General features: G+C 45.8%; 1 long non-coding RNA gene across 5 annotated transcripts in view; it reads right to left on the reverse strand.

Moving 5' to 3' along the window:
* Positions 1-1,480: 1,480 nt before the first annotated feature.
* The window catches only part of LOC148139977 (uncharacterized), a 51,453-nt gene continuing 32,474 nt past the window's right edge, over positions 1,481-20,459 (reverse strand). For all 5 annotated transcript variants that reach the window (XR_015753276.1, XR_015753278.1, XR_015753275.1 and 2 more), the window contains exon 4: positions 1,481-1,599. This is a non-coding gene — a long non-coding RNA (uncharacterized LOC148139977). The remainder of the gene's footprint in view (positions 1,600-20,459) is intronic.

Below are 20,459 nucleotides of genomic sequence, written 5' to 3' on the forward strand. Positions count from 1 at the left end.
GCTGCGGAAGATGGACTGTTCCACATATCTGACGAAGAGGCAGGCATAGCTGGGGCCCGTGTGGGTGCCCATGGCTACTCCTTTGGTTTGGACGAAGTGGGAGGTTTGGAAGGAGAAGTTGTTAAGAGTGAGGACCCAGTTCAGTCAGTCGAAGGAGGGTATCAGTGGAATGGTAGTGATTGGGTCGGCAGAAAAGGAAGAAGTGGAGGGCTTGAAGGCCTTCGTGATGGGGGATGGAGGTGTATAGCAACTGGATGTCCATGGTGAAGATAAGGATGGGGGCCGGAGAAGTGAAAATCATGGAGGTGGAGGGCTTGGTTGGTGTCCCAAATGTAGGTGGGGAGTTCTTGGACTAAGGGAGACAGGACCGTGTCGAGGTATGCAGAGATGAGTTCGGTGGGGCAGGAGCAGGCTGAGGCAATGGGTCGGCCGGGGCAGTCATATTTGTGGATTTTGGGCAGGAGGTAGAAACGGGCGGTGCGGGGTTGTGGGACTATGAGGTTGGAGGCGGTGGATGGGAGATCTCCTGAGGTGATGAGGTTATGGATGGTCTGGGAGATGATGGTTTGGTGGTGGGGTCATGGTCAAGGGGGCAGTAGGAGGAGGTGTCCGTGAGCTGGCGTTTAGCCTCAGCGGTGTAAAGATCAGTGCACCAAACTACCACTGCGCCTCCCCAATCTCACCATCAAACCAACAAAAACCTCCACCCCCATCCGCTCCAACACCAAACTCACCATCAAACTGGCAAAAACACCACCCCCACTTTGAGACAGTGGGAGATGAGCCAGTGTTTCTGCTGTCTGTATTGGCTGGAAATATGCAGAACATACTGCCTATTTTGGTGGTGCAGGCAGAGGAGAAGATGAATAATTGATAAAAACAATTATATCAGATCTGAGGGAAGTAAACTTGCAGGGTTTGGGGGAAGTATAGGGAGTGAGAATATGGGATTCTGCTACAGAGAGCCAGTTTGGATTTGATGGGCCTCTCTCTGTGCTATAATGCATTTTATTTGGACTTGCTTAACTTGCTCTGGTCACCGATTAAATTGTCATTGAGTAAATCTGCTCAGTGTTCCTACACAGACTAATACAGTCTCTCCTTCCACAGCAAGAGATAATGTTTACTGTTTTATACTGGGTTCGGGGGTGGGGGAGGGGGGTGTAACGGTGTGTATAACAGTCTGCCAGCATTTATCCGAAATGGCAAAACACCAGTGCAGCCAAACTAGGGACCGACTCTGGAAATGTGGGGAATGCCAGAAGGGAATTCTTTACCCATCCCACCTGGAAACTGGCCAAACCAGTCAGACTGGGAGAAGCTGTTGATACACCAGTCAATTTACTCATAACCACAAGTTGAAGGATTTTTTTTTCTCTTGTTCACACCAAGTAATGAACAATGGTTTTGGCAGTTCATAAAGTTTTGCATATAGAGAACTTAGTTTTGGAAATGTTCACAACATCAGTGAACATGCAGATTCACACTGGTTAGAGACTTTTATTTTCCTTTATTCATTGAAAGAGTTGGATGTTGATTGGCTATTGACATCCATCCCTGAACCATGTATCCTGGGGTTTGTTTCTGATGCCTTGTTATCTATTGGGGATAAAAACAGTTTCAATTAGCTTTCTGTTAAATGCATGGCAATCAAGTCAATCCCATAACTCTCAGGCAGATTAGTTTCTTTTGAAGGGCTCTCCATCTCCCCAACCTCCTCCATCCTCACCCCCAACAGTACAATAATCTCACAGAGTTTCTTTGTGACTATGAATGAGACAATCTGATCAGCTGCTTCTTTCCATACTCCTATGTCGGGTTGGATCTTAAACTCCCCTTGCTGCTGTTGTGATCCTGCATCATTGTACAGAGTTGCTCGTATTTCATGTCTTGGCCTTTCAGTGTTCATGACACTGCATGTAGCTTCTTGTGTATGGGGCCGACAGTGTAAGAGTTTAGCTCTTTCCTTCCACCAACAGCAATAAAATTGTACTCCAACAAAACTTACAGATTAAAGCAACAGGAATACCTAAAAATGAGGTGTTAACCTGATGAAGTTCCCAAAGAGGACTACTTGTGTTCCAAACAGCATAAGCAGCAAGTGATAGACAAAGTGACGCAATCCGGGAAACAACAGAACAGATCGAAGATCTGCAGTCCAGCCATGGACTGTTGTCAATGAAGTCAGAGCACAGCTGGAGTTCTGAGGACAGTTCTCTTCAAGATATTACCCAACAAGAATGTCAGACTGGATTAATTATCATAAAACTCAAGTCCGTTTGATATTCATATATTTACAATCAGTGTTCAATTCACCAAATGTAGCTGAATGTAAAGATAATCTTCAAGTGATTGTAACAGTGGAGACATCTGAATACTTGATCAGCAAATTAAAGCCTGTTGTGTTTAGATAGTAATAATTTTAAAGATATTTTTAAAAAGTAAGTTGACTTGAGTATAATGGAAGAAGGTGATTGGTGGGTAGCTGATAATCTTGTTTTAATCTGAAGTTAATTTAGGATTAGTTAACAAATAAACACATGGTAGGGAATCCCAGCCTCATGGAGTGCACATCCAGTTCCATGTGGGAAATCCAGGACACTTCTTGTGTGAGCGACAGCCACAAGAACACGGAGGTGACACGGGAAATGTCAGGAACACTTGTTTGACCACAGTTAAAGTACTGCACACATTTCTGATCCCCTTATTCCAGGGTTAATGTGATCACACCAGAGAGGGTACAGAGGAGATTGATCAGAATGATTCTCCGATTGGAAATTTCTGCTCTGAGGAAAAGTTGGATAGGCTGGGGATGATTTCCGAAGAGGATGAGCTGAGATTTAATTGAAGTGATAAAATGCTGAGGAATCCAGATCGAGTGGATAGGGAGGAGCTATTCATTAACAGAGAGGTCAGAAACTGAAGGCTTTAGATTGAAACTAATTCTCAGAAAGAAGGGGAGGGGAGACTTCATTTCACTCAGAGATGGTGAGGAGCAGGAACTCACTGATGGGGTGGCAGAAGCAGTAACCACCATCACATTAGGACAAAAGGTCATGGATGTAACTGAGATGCTGGAACATGCAAGGCTGCGGACTAAAGTCTGCAGAATGGGATCAATGTGATTTATTTGACATTTCTCCAGCATATTAAACTCAAGTCGAATTTGAGAATTTATGAGCATCATCAGACTTGATATCCAAATGTCGGAATAAATTTATCAGAAAGTTGCAGCACAGATCGCGGCCACTTGGCCCATCCTGTATGTGTTGGCTGTAATAGAACTATCCAGGCTTTACAGCATTCTGTACTCCCCATTGACAGCAACAATCTCAGACTGTGAACTCTGCCCTCTATGTTCTTATTATCTGTTTTTTCAATGTATTTCTTTGACAGCTGCACACCTTGTTTCCTAGTTTCAATCCCAGCCCGAACTCTATTCCCTGTGGCCTTGAGGGACTACCATTTCTGCTGTTTAATCTCTCCTGCCTTCCCCTATGTGACAGACTGTCTTTTTGTCCTTGTCTCACCCCCACCTTGCTTACAACCTGTTAAATTTCTGATGGTTCCCAGACCTCTGTGACTTCACTGTGTTCCCTGGGTCAATGGCACGAGTTTGAATTCTCTTCCTCCAGAGATAATTGGAAATCTTTCTGGTTGCAGTTTGCCCCAGATTTTATTTTTAAAAACAGAACATTTGTATCAGAGTCAAATATTCGTGAGACATCATCCACAATTCCGAGCATTTGGATGTAATCTGTGACCCTCCCACAGATGTGCAGGTTTGCTCTATTGGCTGTGCTAACATGACCTGTAGTGTGCAGGTTTAGCGGGTTGGGTTAGCCATGGTAAATGAGAGGTTATGGAGGGAGGGTGGGAGAGCAGGTCATTGCAGACTCGATGAGCTGAGTAGCCTCTTTCTGCACCTCAGGGATTCGAACGAGTTGTGATTGTCATCACATTTTCCTGATGCCCGGTTCATTCAGCTCAGGTACACATGCTGCCTTTGTGTTTCTGTGGGTTCTCACTCAATCCTTTCCTTCTGTTTTACATCAATTTCACACTCTACGTGAGGGTGAGAATGAATTTTTAAATACAAATACTCCAATCGAAACCCACACAGGTCAGGAACTGTTTTTGCTGCTGGCATCACTCACAAGGAACAGTAAAATAAAGGTTCAGTCACAAATCTTATAGGAACACAGAGGTTATAATCACCAGGAGAGTCTAAACAGCTTAAAACTCTTTTCTCAAGAGGAGGCTGAGAGACAACTGGTACAAGTAGGAAGCTTTGTGCCTGTGTTTTCAGAGATTTGTGGTTGAAATCATTGGGATGGAAGCAGGTTTTATTGCCCCAGGTCATCAAAGGTGCTATCTAAATGTGCATCTTTCTTTCTGTCTTTCAGTCTGAGTTAACAATCAGATGGGTTGGTCAGTGTCTGAGTGTTTTCCAAATCTCTGATTGAATCTGTCTCCCCCCACAATCTCAGGTGCCTCACCACTCACTGGGTCACGGAGAAACTCTGCCGTTACAATGAGAACTGTCTTTGCTGTCACCGCTCCTCGTGCTTCCGCCTAATCCCGACTTCCCCTCATTAAATCCCAGCTGCCTCTAGCCCACCCACATGGGCATGTTGAAGAGCATGACAGGAGAATGGATTGAAACCGAGAGTTCAATAGCCAGAATGAAAGAGGAAGGAGGAAATAAACCGGGTTTGTGGATCCCCTGGGATACAGACTCCAGGCTGAGTCCATTGTGGGCATTCCCGCAGTAATACGAGACAGCATGCCACGATGACAGTTAAACCTGGGTGGCAGGGGAGGTACACTGAACATTAGCAGGTTTAAGCTCAAACACAGGAGGTTTGTTCAGTCAGTAACAGTGTTTTAAACATGGATGTGAAGTGAGCAGCAAGGGGAAATGTTGACACAAGTTGCAGATGGACAACTTTCACTGGAAGGGGAGGTGGACATTCAGCCCCTCAACCCTGCTCTGCCATTCAAAACTCTCTAAACTCATCAATAAACTCCTCTGCAACAGACAAGATGAATATTGAAAAACTAACCATCTGCAAATGCTGGGAAATCAGAAATAAAAAAAAGAAATTTTCAGCAGGTCTGGCAGCATCTGTGGAGAGTGAACCTTTGGGTCCAGTGATCAGTCAGGTGACCAGCTGCAGCTGACCATTCTGCCTTTTCTGTAACACTCTCTGGAACAGGTTCTGGTGCGAGGGGAATGAGACGATCAATAAAAACTGAGAAAACAGGAGGGCGTGCTCAATCAGAATAACACACATTTTGGTCTTTCACTTTTAATTCAACTGCAAAAGTTATTCATTATCATTACATAAATAATAGGCCAGAAATCAACTCTTCATGTCACTGGGTCTCGGAAACTGTGTTAATTCTGACCTTGACCAGCCTACATGTGAATCCAGACCCTGAATGATGGGGTTGACCCTGGACCATCTTCTTGGCAGTCAGAATGAATGAGAAATGCTGCCCCAGCAAGTGATGCCATGATCCCATGAACAAACAAAATAAATCCAATCGCTGTGGTTACTTGTGAACTTGCCGGTGTTTCACAAAGCTGGATATCTGAGTGAATTGCTTCCCAACCTCAGAGCAAGTGAATGGTCTCTCCCCAGTGAGTATTCACTGGAGTACAGTGAGGTTGGATGGTGTCCTGAACCCAGCCGCACAGTGAGAGCACCTGAATGGTCTCGCACTGGTCTCCTGTGACCGGGAGAGATGATATTCACCATCCCAAGGGATACTGGGTAAAGATACCTCCAAAAGGGATCTATTGAGAGTAGACCAGGAGAAACTGCTCTCTTTCATGAAAGAATCAATAATGAGGAGGCACCGATGTCAAGGCATTGACAAAAGAAGCACATGTAACATGATACAAAGTGTTTTCATGCAGAGAAAGTTTATGGTCAGGAATGCACTGCCAAAGAGTACAATGGGAGCCAGGTATAATGAAGAGAATAGAATTGAACTGAACAGTTATTGGAAGAGGACGAATGGGAAGGTTTATGGGGTAAAGGTAGAAGAATAGCATTCGGTGAGGTGATCCTTTGGAGAGCTGATGAGCCAATCAGCCTCCTTTTGTGCAGTAACAATTCTGTGGACATTTAATTTTGAGCCCTCTAGGGAAATATCAGGGCAGGGTTTGTAAAGAGGTCAAATTGAATGAGGGTCTTGGTGAACAAAAGCGAGACACAGATACAGAGAGGTTTCAGGATAGATTGAATCAAATGTTACCAATTTGCACGGCAACCAAAATTACAGCAGTTACAAATGGGATTCAATAAGAGAGTGGAATTAGAGCAGCAAATAAATCTTGAACATTTATGCAGCTAAAGGGGATTTTGGGTAAAGACACCGCAGTTAGTGCTTATTTCATTCAAGACATATCAGCCAGGGTGCACGTCGTCCTATATCTATCCTATTGAGCTCTTGAAGAATTTTGTTCATTTCAAGTGTTTCATATTTCAGTCCTCCAGAGAAGACAGCTTCAGGCTCCTCAATCTCTCCTGACAGGACAAAGCTGCTAATAGAATTCAATTCACTGGGGAATGTTACTGACTGCTTCATGGATTGGAATTGGCAACTAAGACTGTAAGGTTACTGTATAAACTATCTTCAATTGTATTGCCAGATTGCCAGACACATGTGGGGCTTTAAGAAAAATAACAACTTACGGGCATTGAGTGTCAGAGCGCCTACTGTTGTGTGGGCATCCTGTTTAGATACAATCTATTGATAATTGTTAGAATCAACTTATACCGACTCCATAGAAGTGGTCAGAGCATTATAACGGTCATCGAAGCTGGTAACACATTTCCCATGGGTTAAAAGTCGTATATGATAGAGTAGGAACAAGGTTGGCTAGTAAGCTCCAGTTATTCAAAATCATCCTAATTTACTTTCAGAAACAAGTGAGAGAAAGCCACATGATTGCATTAGTCCAAATTGAGAATTTCAGGAGAACTAAAGGGAGAGTTGGTGTTGGGAGCTGTAGTAATGAAGGAGATAAATTTGTTTTACAGAGAGAGTTCACAGATGGGAAACCCAGCTTTAACATCACATTTAACGCACCCAATTCCGCACGTCCCGAACATTATACATAATATGGAAGGGGAAAGCAGCATTCCCAGCCCAGAGAAACCATTTGTGTTGTGCATGTGGTTGAAGATTTAACTGGTCATGTCATTTGGGAAGACCCCAATGTGAAAAGACCAGGTAGAGGTTGTGTAAATGTGGGGATTGTGGGAAGGAATTCACTTACTCCTCCCAGCGGGACACTCACTGCACAGTCACACTGGGAAGAGGCTGGTCACCTGCCCCATGTATGGGAAGGGATTTACTCGCTCTTGCAATCTGCTGAGGCACCAGAGAGGGCACAGAGGATTTAGACTCTTCACCTGCTCCATATGTTAGAAAGGATTCATTCAAATCTCTCTCCTGCAGTGACATCAGTGCTTTCCCACCATGGAGAGGCCATTCACCTGCTCCATGTGTGGGAAAGGATCCACCCAGTCTTCTGATCTGCTGAGACCCCAGTGAGCCCACCCTGGGGAAAGGCCATTCAGATGCTCAGTGTGTGAAAAGGGTTTCAGTGATTCATCCCTCCTGCTGATACACCCGAGGGTTCACAGTGGGTAGGAGTTGTTTACCTCTCTGTGTGACAAGGGATTTGCTGCATCTTCAACATGATTGAGACCAGTGAGTGGACACAGGGAAGTGGTCATCCACCTGCTCTGTGTGGGGTAGAGTTCACACATCACTGCAGGACTCTGATTCTGCAGTTACTGTTAATCAGAGTCAGGAGTGGACCTTGTACATGATGACACTGTTGGAATATTGATGTTGTTGGTGTTAACCACATTAACTGGGCTGGAGTTGACTGAATTTATATTGCCACTTTCTGAACATCAGGATGTCTCTCTGAGCACAAGGCTACACAAACAGCAATGTGACAATGAGCAGGGATCATCTATTTTGATTAATATATTGGGATTGAAGCACCTCTGCTTCAAAACACCAGGTACAAGGTCAGAGGCCAGCCTTGGTCAACGGCCTGTGTGGAGTTTCCATATTCTCCCCATGTTAGTGTCAGTCCTCTGGTTTCCTCCCACAGTCAAAAGATGTGCAGGTGAGGTGGATCAGTCGTGCTACGTTGCCCATGGTGTCCAGGAATGTGCAGACTAGGTGGATCAGCCATACGAAATGCAGCGTTACAGGGATGGAGTGCAGTGGGTGGGATGTTCTTCAGATGGTCGGTGGGATTTGATGAGCCAATGCTCTCCTTCCACACTGTAGGGATTTTATTCTATGATTGAGGATAAAGGCTACACTGCAGGGTGTGCCTGGAGAAGGAGCATGTGGTGTGTATCAATGCTCTCAATGCCTTTAGATAGAGGTGGGCACAGCAGGGGATACGTGCTTTATCTCTATCGCTGCCCCCTCCCTACAACTCTACCTTGATTTAGTCCCTTCTCACTCTGTCACTTGTAATGGTTTGCTTTGCCTGTAAGGGGTCTTGTTTGGAAATATTCAATTGGTTACACGGGTGGCTTACTGCTGGTAACAAAAAGCAAAATGGCGAAATGATGATGTTGATGGTGGGAAGGTTGCACAGCTGTGTGAGATAACATTTCTGGTTCGGAGAAATGGGGGAAAAAGAACGCTTCACAGCTCACAGAACGAGAACTGAAAAGCAGTTAAATCAAACCAAAGGTTCAGTCAGGGAGGGAATATTTCCCTGGAGTTTGAGCAACTGGTAAGTGATGGTATCCGGGAATAGACAGCATTTTGTTTTACAGGGAGTTTGAAATTTTAAAAACTTATATTCAGATCGTTTCGATTCTTTTACTTTTATTCTGGGATAAACTTGAACACAAGGTTTGCAAATTTATTTTTTTTTAAATGTAAAAGACAAATATTAAATAAAATCCATCAAACCTTCCCTCACTGAAAACTGATGTGGAGGTGCAATCTCCAGGAGAATCCCTGCCCTGCCTACTTCTTCCTACTCGGGCTCCATGGCTATATACATACCTGGGAGATAGCAGGAAGCAGCTATTCGGCTATTCGATCCTGCTCCACCATTCAATGGGAACCAGCTGACCATCCAGCTCAGGCTCCTGTTCCTGCTGTGTCCCCAATCCCCTTAGATATAGTTCTTCGAGGTAAATTCATCAAAGTCCTCCTTTGTCTTCACCACCTTTTGTTCCAGTGACGTTGCTGTGTTACTGTGTGGGTGTAGGCAGGGGCTATGTGATGGTGCTGCCTCCTGGAGGATGCACTCAGCATCCCTCATCATCCTGCAGTAACATCAACCGCTTTTCAGCAACTAGAGAGCGAACCCATTTCCAGGAAATGGGCATCACTGGCTCAGTCAGCATTTATGCCCCATCTCCAGTTATCCTTGAGAAGATGGTAGTGAGCTGCTGTCTTGAACCATTCACAGTCCATTTGGTGCAGAGAGACCGACAATGCTGGGAGGGAGAGTGTTCAGGATTTTGACCGAGTGAGTCTCTATCTTTGGTTCTTCAAATGCTGGTTAACTTAATCACGATCGGCACATGATTTTGAGATTTCAGTCTGCAAATCTTCACCATCTCGCACCCTGTATAAAGAAATATGTACAGATTAGAAATTCAGAACAGACAATTCTAATTTCTCTGGAATATTTTTCCCCTTTCTTCCCCCAAAGCTGTAAACCTCCAGCCCACTTACGCTCTCCCACTGTTCTGCCTCTGCTACCCCCTAATGTACACCCTCCTCATTCTCATGGAGTTGCTGATAAACAGATCCATGCCACCACTTCCCATCCCTGGTTAGACTCTGCACCGTTTCTGGGTTCACTTCCTTTCCCTTCAGTTGCTGCAAGTCAATAATGTAAGAGCAGAATGAAACAAAAGGAAACAGAAAATGAGGTGGCAGATCCTGGACAGAAGAGGAACCTTCAGTCTGGGGGAATGGGTCAGATCCTTCCTCGTTTCCCATAGGTCGATTCCCAGCATTACAATGAGTTGGGGATGGAACTTGGTTCCACGTGGGTGTGATGGCACATTGACCGCGCCCCCCCCCCCAACCGATCAATACTATAAGTAGATGCGTCCCATCTCCAGCCAGTCAGTGTGGAATGCTTTCCGCTAGTTACCCAAAACAAATGCTCCAAAACACGCCCACATTCCGTACATGTACAGTGCCGGGTTTCCCCACATGTGTGGTCCCTGCCTCAGGGATTGTGGGAGTTGTTGTCCCCATGAAGCCTCTGGAAAGTGAATGAAAACTGTGGGCTGGAGGGTGTTGGATCCCCATTCAGACACACAGGACAAGTGGGCTGTCACTGGGTTTTACTGAGACATCTGCTTAGACAACCCGAGTTCTGACGTAAGGAATATACATTCAGCCAATTGCGGGGTGGGGATGTTAATAAGGGGCAGCAAATTTTAAGAGAGGTAGCTCAGTGGCTAGCACTGCTGCCTCACAGCGTCAGAGAGCCAGGTTTGATTCCAGCCTTTGGTGACTGTGTGGAGTTTACACATTCTCCCTATGTCTGCATGGGTTTCCTCTGGGTGCTCCGGTTTCTTTCCACAGTCCAAAGATGTGCAGGTTTGATGGATTGGCCATGCTAAATTGCCCACAGGGTCCACGCATGTGCCAGTTAGACAATTAACAACAGGAAATGCAGGGTTACAGGGAATGGATGGGTCTAAATGGGATGCTCACTTTCGGGTTGGTGTGGACTCGATGGGTGAACACCCTGTTTCTGCACTATAGGGACTCTATTCTATTCTCATGAAGAAGAATGTACCTATCTCAATGTGTTCTGAATCTGTGGCATTCCCTATTCAAAATGCAGTGGATGCCAGAGCAATGAGCAAACTTAATGAAAAGATACAGATGTTTCATTTGCAATGAGTTGAAGGGTGAGAGAGCGCAGGTGGGAAAATCCAGCTGAGAGCGAGGTGAGCTCAGTCATCATTGTATTAAATGGTGGAGCTGGTTCGAAGGGCTGCATTGCCTCTCCTGTGCCCAGTGCTTATCTTCTTACGGTAATAACTGGGAAGCTGAATCCAAAACTCACCACCTTCAGAAAATGCAGGATACTCAGGTGGATTAGCGTTCCAAATTTAGATAGTGAGGAAGCAAGTAGTAGATAATGATTTTGCAATTTTACACTGAGGGGAGACAGTGATTTGTGGTGTACGACTGTGTAGGACATTCACAGCGTCCAGAATACTCTGTTGTGAATATCTATCCTATACTACAAAGCCAAGGTCTCTGACAATGAAACCCAAAACACCGCCTCCCCACGTGAGAAGTCTGGTTGAACTTAGAACACAGATGGAAAGCAGGAAGATTAAATCCAATCCCAAGATCCTGTGCTTAAACAAAGGAGACGGCAATAGGATGAGGCAGGAGTTGGCTAATATAGACTGGAAGCAAAGACTTTACGGTGGGACAGTTGACGGACAGTGGAGGAATATCAAAGCAATTTTTCAAAGTGCTCAGTAAAAACATATATCAGTGAAAAGGAAGGACTGTAGGAAAAGGAGTAATCTGCCATGGGTGGCTAAGGAAATAATGGAGTCTGTCAAATTGAAATAGAAAGCACACAAATTGGTAAAGACCAAGGTGAAACCAGGAGATTAGAAAAACTTCAAAGATTAACAGAAAGCTTGATGGGATTCGGGATAAAATGTAATGAGTAGCTATCTCCAGGGACAGAATAGCAGTTTACCCTGCTGGAAGGGAACCTATTGTGTGGGGAACATATGGCCTCTGTAATTGTTGAAGCACTTAACTGTTACCATAGAGATAATCCTGATCAAGTTAAAAATCACAGCACACTCCAAAAGCTTGTACTTCTAAATAAACCTGTTGGACTATAACCTGGTGTTGTGTGGTTTTTAACTTTGTCCATCCCACCCCAACCCCGGTTCCTCCACATCAGAATCCTGACAGACAGCCCCACTGAAACTGAAGCGCCTGCCAGATACCTGACTGAGCCACAGAGCTGTGGGGGAGGGGTGTGTGGTTTAACCACAAAGTGCTGAACTGAACTAGACTTTTTAAACTGCTGTTGCCATGGAGATAATCCTGAGAGTGTGTCTCTATTCAAAGTCACAAACCACAAAGGTAGAAGAATGAGAGTGGCACATCGGACAGACGGGGAGTTACCTGATGCTGCCTGGAGGTGTTCTGCATGTACACGATCCAGGTAACTGCCATGTCTCATCAATAAAGACTCAAAGAAGACCTCTCAGAGTTCTGTGCCCAGTTATTCCTATCCAGCAGGGTTTAGGAATATGAGTACACAGCAGTCAGTCTTCACAGTGGAGGATACGAAGACCATGCCAGTAATTGATAAGGAGACTGAGGAAGGTGAGGACCTAGAAAGACCATTTTCACGAAGGAGTTAGAGCTGGGCAAGCTAATGGAGCTAAAGGTAGACAAGTCTCATTGCCCTGATGGAATACATCCCAAGATACCAACAGAGTTAGGGGGAGAAATAGCAAATGCACTTAGTCATAGAATCCAACAGCAGAGACAGGCACTTTGGCCCAAACTGGCCCATGCCGATCAGAATGTCCATCCACGGTAACCCCATTTCCATGCACTTGGTTCATCTGCTCCTGATGAAGGGCTTTTGCCCGAAACGTCGATTTCGAAGCTCCTCGGATGCTGCCTGAACTGCTGTGCTCTTCCAGCACCACTAATCCAGAATCTGGTTTCCAGCATCTGCAGTCATTGTTTTTACCTTGCTTCTGAAACTTTCCTATCCATGTATTTGTCCAAATGCCCTTTAGATGTTGTTAACAGACCCGCCTCAACTACTTCCACTGGCAGCTCATTCCACATACATACCACCCTCTGTGTAGAACAGTTGCCCCTCATGTTCCCTTTCAGTCTTTCTCCTCTAACCTTAAACTGATACCCTCCAGTCCTTATTCCCTGGGAAAAAGACTGAGTGCATTCACCTTACCCATGCCTCTCATGATCTTATACACTTCTTTAATATATTCCCCCTCGGTTTCCTCTGCTATAAACAAAAACGTCCTCGCTTGTCCAACCTCTCCCTGTAACTCAGACCCCTGAGACCTGGCATCATCCTTGTAAATTTCTTCTGTACCTTTTCCAGTTTAATAACTGAAACCTACACTGCACTCATCACATTTCCCGTGTTTCCCCACGGTGCTGGAACCGATGTGACAACACCAATGGATTACAATCCATGATCGATAATTCACTCCGTTACAACAATTCCATTTTCACAGCTTTTTCCATGATGCAGGAATCCTTTCGTCTTTCTGGTTTCATGGTTAATTGTCCTCATACAAAACCAATCTGGGGCTTAACTGTTCCTGGGAAATGTGCCATGATTTTTAAGACTTTCAAAAACCAATGAAATCTCTCTCCACAGTCCCCGCTAACACAGACTTCGCTGGCTCAGTACTTTTTCCAGCCACACTGACATTTGAAATATTCGTCCACGGACAGAATGCACACCTTTCCATCCAGATGAAAAGGCCAATGATATTCAGATCGGCACGGATCCAGTAACCATCAAAATTGAACATGAAATTCAATGTGAAATTCTCAACTGCAAATCCCCCCTTTCAGTACTCTACAACAGAGAAAACAAAAAGTGCTGGAGATCCTCAGCAGGTCTGGCAGCATCTGAAATGGTGAGAGATGCAGGAAACATTGCAGCCTGGAAGAAGTGTTTCGAAGATTACACCAGGCACGTGCGCTTGATAACCAGTATGGAGAAGATGGAGGCATTGTGTTCAACAGTTTTATACCAGAGACTCTGACCCCATTTTATTCCGTGTTTCTCTGAGATTCCCTCTTTTCAGAAGCAGGCAGGAGTGGGAAGCAGTGGAGAATGTAAATGATGTGTGACCTTCCTAGTGAGAGGATTCGAGTACCGGAGCAGGGATCCCTTTCTGGAAGGACCTTGGTGAGACCACACCTGGAGTACTGCGTATACCTTTGTTCCCCTTTCCCAAGGGGAGCTAGCCTGGTTATTGAGAGAGAGTAAAGGAGGGTCACCAACCTGACTCCTGGGATGTGTAGATAGTTAAGGGCTGCAGATGCTGGAAGTCAGAGTTTATACAATGTGGATCTGGGGAAGTGCAGGTCAGGCAGCATCAGAGGGGCAGGAAAGTTGATGTTTTGGGTCAGGACAGTTTGTCAGTCCGGATGAATAGTCCTGACCCGAAACATCAACTTTCCAGCCCCATCGTATCCATGCTGGTCATCAAGCGCCTATTTGTTCTAGTCCCACGTTCTGGCACTCCGTGTAACATCTTGGTGTGATCATCTAAACACTTCTTCAAGGTTGCAATGTTTCCTGCATCTGTCACCATTTCAGATGCTGACAGACTTGCTGAGGATGTCCAGCAATTTATGTTCTTATTGCAGATTTCCACCATTTTGCTGAAGCACAGAGTCATAGACATGTATACAGCTCCATATTTTGTTGACTCACATTTCTGAGAGGACTGATGGCTGAAGAGGGACTCAATCCTCGTTTAATCCTCCTTTTCTTTGGCTTTCTGAGCCGCTAACTACATCACTAATATTCTACCTCCCATTCCCTGACCTGAATCTGACCCATCTAAGCCGACACTTTAGTTCCCAACCCCCTGCCAGACTAGGTAAAACCTCACCAAAGGAACTGCAAAAGCCCCCATCAGATTTGCCTCAGCTCTGCCCAGGGGTAACCGGTCAGGCTGGTATAGGACCCACCCAGAAACAGTCCAAGTGCCTGAAGAATCTAAACCTTTCTCTGGTACACCATTTCCCCAGCCACACATCCAGCTGATCTACCCTCTTATTCCTGCTCTCACGAGCACATGGCACTGGGAGTAAGTCTGACCTTATTACATTTCAGGAGCTACATTTCAATGCATTTCTGCTCTCCCTATATCTAGCTTTCAGGCCCTCATCCCTCTGTTTAGCGATGTTGTTGGTATCTGTGTGTTCCACCACCATGGGCTGTTTAACTTCCAGCTCCAGAAAGCCCTGCACCCGCTCCATGATATTGCGGATCCTAGCTTTATGGAGGTAACATACCATCCTGGATTCATGTCTGTGGTCACAGCAGTGCCTGCCCTAACCCTGAGCATTGAATCCCCTGTCACTATAGCCGTGTTTCCTCTCTTTCCTCCCGCTCTGTGCAGCGGAGCTCTTTGTGGTGGCATGACCCTGGCTGGTGCTGATTTCCCGAGAAGCTACCCCACCCATTCCCGCCCTTACAGAATCCCAAGCGGGATACAGTATCTGTATGAGAAGGGGATGACCACTGGGGACTCCTGCACCCCCTTCCTGAGCCTTTTACTTGATCTGATGGTCACCCATTCCCTTTCTGCCTGTGTAGCCCTCACCTGCAGTGTGACTAACTCACTAAACGTGCTGTCCATACATTCTCAGATGCTCCACTGTGAGTCCACTCACAGCTCCAGGTCTGAAAAGCAGTTTCCCAGTTACTGCAGATGGACACACTTGCAGCACACATAGCCGTCAGGCACACTGGAAGCGTCCCTTATTTCCCACACTGTACAAGAGGACCACACCGCGGGTCTGAGGTGCCCTATCACAACATCTCTCTACATTCATCTCGTTACTCCCATTAAGAAAATTTAAATGAGTGAGCAACCTTCCTTCACTTCAAACATGTACATTATGATAAAAAATATTTTACTTCAGCAGATATGTCATACTTTAAAAACTTAAATACTCCGCAGGTATCACTGAGAAATTGGCTGTTCCCATTGGGACCACGTGAATTACTGAATGGCCTGAACTAAACTTGAGTTTCAGCTTCACCTTCTCCCAGTCTCACCTCACTCTGTTTACACCCAACTCCAAAACACTCTCATTAAGCCAAGCAGCACTCTCAGTACAGCCTTGTCATTTTCAATGTCTGCTCACACCGACACTGCCCTCAGCCTCCTGTACTGTTCCAATGCATCTCAATGGGAGCTCAGGAACAGCATCTCATCTTTCAGTTCAGCCCTTTGTAACCCCAGAGTCAACGTGGACTTCAGCAGTTTCTGGATGAACAGACAGTTGTCAGAATCTGGAACGTTCCACCTGAAATGGTGCTGGAATTTGAGTCCACAAGGAAATTCAAGGAGAAGCTTGCAGGGAATTGGAAGTAGGGAGTTTACAGGTTAACATCATGAAGTGGGTGACTGGGACTAAATCTGGTATTTGGATAAATCTGTGCTCTCTCTCAGGCCAATACCTCCTTCCACAGCTGCAGGGCCAAGAATTGAACACATACCCAAAGGGTGATCTGACCAGGAACTTGAACATCCTTCTGATTTTTGCTTGACAAAACAATTGGTGATATTTTCCCAGACTGAACAAACCTTTCTCGTTCTACAGTTAAATGCCAATGATATTCAGATCCTGATGACTCCGCTGACTGTAGAAACTTGTTTTTGAGATCCCTGTCTCAATTATTCTCAATTAATATCCTAGAAAATGAATTCGCAAAACAAAGCTCACAATCAGTGCAAGGTGAATAGTGAAGGCGAACACTTCTCTTGGTATGTGTTTGATGTGTAAACACTCCTCTTGAAATCACCCCCCCCCCCCAAAAGAGGACATGTGCATGCGCCTTGCTGTACCTTGCCCCAAATAAAGATGGCGGCCATAACCCAGGACCTCTCACTGCCTGAGGCCCACAGCTGTTTTCCCCTTTGCTGCAAATGTGGGACCAAGATTTTCTAATTCAGATTAACGACCTGCACAGAGTATGACTAAACCCTCCCAGACTACACTGATACATCTCATCCGGTTTCTGCTGCCACTCTCCCCTTTCCGCCTCCTGCAAACACCAAGGGTCATCACGGGTTCTGTGACCCTTCATCAGAACCGATAACAGCTGGGAAAAGTAGAATCCCTACAGCGTGGAAACGGGCTCTTCGGCCCAACAATTACACACCCACCCTCCGAAGTTCATCTCACCCAGACCCATTCCCCTCCCTATTACTCTCCATTTCCCCGGACTAATGCACATCCCTGAACACTACGGGGAATTTAGCTGGGCCAATTCACTGAACCTGTACATCTTTGGACTACAGGAGATAGGGGTTAAAGAGTAAATAATAGGTGGGGACAGAGCGCAAAGAGAGACAGGAACATTTGGAAAGACAAAGGAGTGAATAACAATCTGGTGGGAGGGTGGAAAGCTGTTAGTGGAGGAGACAGGAACCTGGTAGCATCTCAGTGGTGGTGGTGGAAGTGGTGACTGATGAGTTACATTGTAGCTGCAAAAAGGTCCCGGAGCTTCAAGTTGCCCGTCACTTTAACATACAAGACTGTTCCCTGTCCAACATCTCTGTCTCATGCTTACTGCGGTGTTCCAGTGAAGCTTGATACAAGCTGGCAGAACACTCCAGAACATACCAAATGGTCTCCTATTTCAAGGACTGTAATTTCCCCTCCCATGTGGTCAACAATGCCCTCCAGTGTATCTCCTCCGCTTCTCACATCACTGCCTTTGAACCCCACCCTTCAAACCCCAACAAGGATGGGATCCCCCCACTCCTCACCTTCCACCAAGATACAACACATCATCCTCTGCCATTTCCACCACCTACAATCAGACCCTACCAGAGATATGTTTCCCTCCCCTCCCCTTTCAGCATTCCACAGAGACCATTCCCTCTGTGACTTTCTCGTTAGGTCCACGCTCCCCACCAACCCATCCTCCGCTCCCAGCATCTTCGCGTGCCACTGCAAGTAGTGTAAAACCTGTGCCCACACCGCCAAGGCACCAAAGGATCCTCCCACATCCAGCAGAAATTTCCCTGCCCACCCAAACACCTCAACTATTGTGTCCTTTGCTCTCAATGTGGTCTCCTCTACACTGGGGAGTCAGGACGCCAACTTGTGGAATATTTCAGGGAATATTTCTGGGGCACATGCACCAACCAACCCCACCGCCTTGTGGCCGACCACTTCAGCTACATCCCTTCCGCCCCCACGCTGCCAAGGACATGCAAGTCCTGGGTGTCCTCCACCCCCAAATCCAAGCCACCCGACGCCTGGAGGAAGAACACCTCATCTACTACCTTGGAACCTTTCAACCACACGGCATCAAGGTTTCCTCATCTCCCCTCCCCCACCTTATCACAGATTCAACCCTCCAACTCGGCACTGGCCTCTTGAACTGTCCCACCTGTCCATCTTCCTTCCCAATTATCCATTCGACCCTCTCACTACTACCCCATCTACCGCTACCTAGTCTCTTTGTAGCTGCCTTCCCCCCAACCCCAAACACCCCTCCCTATTTATCTCTCAGCCCTCTTCCCCCAACTCCCACATTTCTGATGAAGTGCTTATATGCCCAATATGTCAATTCTCCTGCTCCTTGGATGCTGCCTGACCTGCTGTGCTTTTCCAGCGCCACACTTTAACATAAGCTGGAAGAACAACACCTCATCTCCCAGTCGGGGACCCTACAATCCTCTGGCTTCAACATCAAATTCAATAATTTTAGGTCGTGAACTCTCCCACGTCCTAGTGTCCTTGCCCCTTACCCCACACACCAGGCCTTGTTATTACATAGCCTAGCATTACACACTACCTATGGTTAGCCACTAACAGTCCCCATAAACAGCTATTCACCGTCTTCTCCCCCCCCCCCCAGCCAAATCGTTATCCACTCTTTTGTCCAACTGCTCTTATCTCTCTCTTTGGACTCTATTCCCCCCCCCCCCTATCATTTACTCCTTAACCCCTACCTTCTGCATAAAAACCAACATTTTTTTCTCAGTAGCATCGGTTCCTGAGGATGTGTCACCGAATCCAACATGCGAACCGATTTCACTTCACAGATGCTGCTAGATCTGCTGAGCTTTTCCAGTACTTTCAGTTGTTCTGTGTGATTTACAGCATCCACAGTTCTTTCAATTTACCCGGAGTATCTAATTCAGGTCTAGCAGACTGAAACAGTGTTTATCAAGCCTCCCAGTCAACATTAACTCCATCTCTCTCCCAGTCTCTGCTGTCTCTCCCACTCCCTTCACACTCACTGAGTCCCCCCTCACAGTGACACTGCGCCTGCAAAGCTGATGGTCATGTGGTGGCCTGCTGGACCCACCCCTCATTCACTCCCATTGGCTGGAAGATCACGCCAACTCTCCGATTGGTCTGAAGCTGTGTCAATCAGCCAGGCCCCATTGTGACCTGAGTGGTGGGATCCTCCCAGGTGCATCAGAGGCTGAGGGGTGACCTCAGAGGTTTATACAATCAGGAGGGGCATGGGTAGGATAAATAGACAAGGTCATTTCCCTGGGGTGGGAGAGTCCAAAATGAGAGGGCATAGGTGTAACATGAGAGGGGAAGAATTTAAAATGGATCAGAGGGGCAGTTTTTTTTCCCACCGAGGTTGATGCGTGTATGGAATCTTCTGTCGGGAAGTGGAGGATGTTGGTACAATTATACCATTTGGCATCTGGATGGGTATATGAATAGGAAGGGTGTAGAGTGATATGTGCCAAGTGTTGGCAAATGGGACTTAGATTAGGTTGGGATATCTGGTCAACATGGACCAGTTTAACCAAAGGGTGTATTTTCATGCTGTACATCTCTACAGCTCTGCCCTGTGATGAGCTTCATCATTCATAGTGAATGAGACAGTATCACAGAGCACAGGGGCTGGGAGCTATTCAGCCCATTGGGGCTGTACTCTCTCCCTCTGGAGATGGTACCAGTCAGTTCCAACTCACCTCCCATTTGTACATAGCCTTCCAAATCCTTCCTTAAAAAGTTAAATTTCAAATTTGTTTTGACAATAGCTACTGAATCTGCATTCAGCTGTCTTTAAAACTATTCCAGATGCTCAGAACGTAGTGAGTAAAATAATCTTCACATTTTTAACCTGCATTATTTGCCAGTTACCTGAAAGTAGTTACTAAAAATTGTGACGTTAAAAATTTCTCACTCTGTCTCTCTATAAATGAAATATCCTGGAAACAAATCAACTACTGGTCGAAATCACTGCTTAACCTTCTCAGCTCCAAGGAGAATTGTCTGACCTTCTGCTAACTCTCCATAAAAGAGAAACCGACCTTAATTTTAATTTATTAGTGTCGTAGAGATGTACAACACAGAAACAAACCCTTCAGTCCAAATTGTCCATGCCGACCAGATATCCTAAATTAATCTCGTCCCATATGCCAGCACTTGGCGCATAGCCTTCTAAACCTTTCCCAATCACATATTCAATGAGATGTGTTTTAAATGTTGTAACTGTACCAGCCTCCACACTTTCTCTGGCAGCTCATTCCATACACGTATCACGTTCAGCTTGAAACTTTGCCCCTAATATCCCTTTTCAATCTTTTCCCTCACGCCTGTGCTTTCTAGTTTTGGACTCACCTAAACAGGAATAAGACCCGAGCTGTTTACCTTAT

This window comes from Chiloscyllium plagiosum, unplaced genomic scaffold (assembly GCF_037043375.1).
Source record: "Chiloscyllium plagiosum isolate Xiang-an unplaced genomic scaffold, Cpla_swu_hap1 HiC_scaffold_36, whole genome shotgun sequence".
NCBI lineage: Eukaryota > Metazoa > Chordata > Chondrichthyes > Orectolobiformes > Hemiscylliidae > Chiloscyllium > Chiloscyllium plagiosum.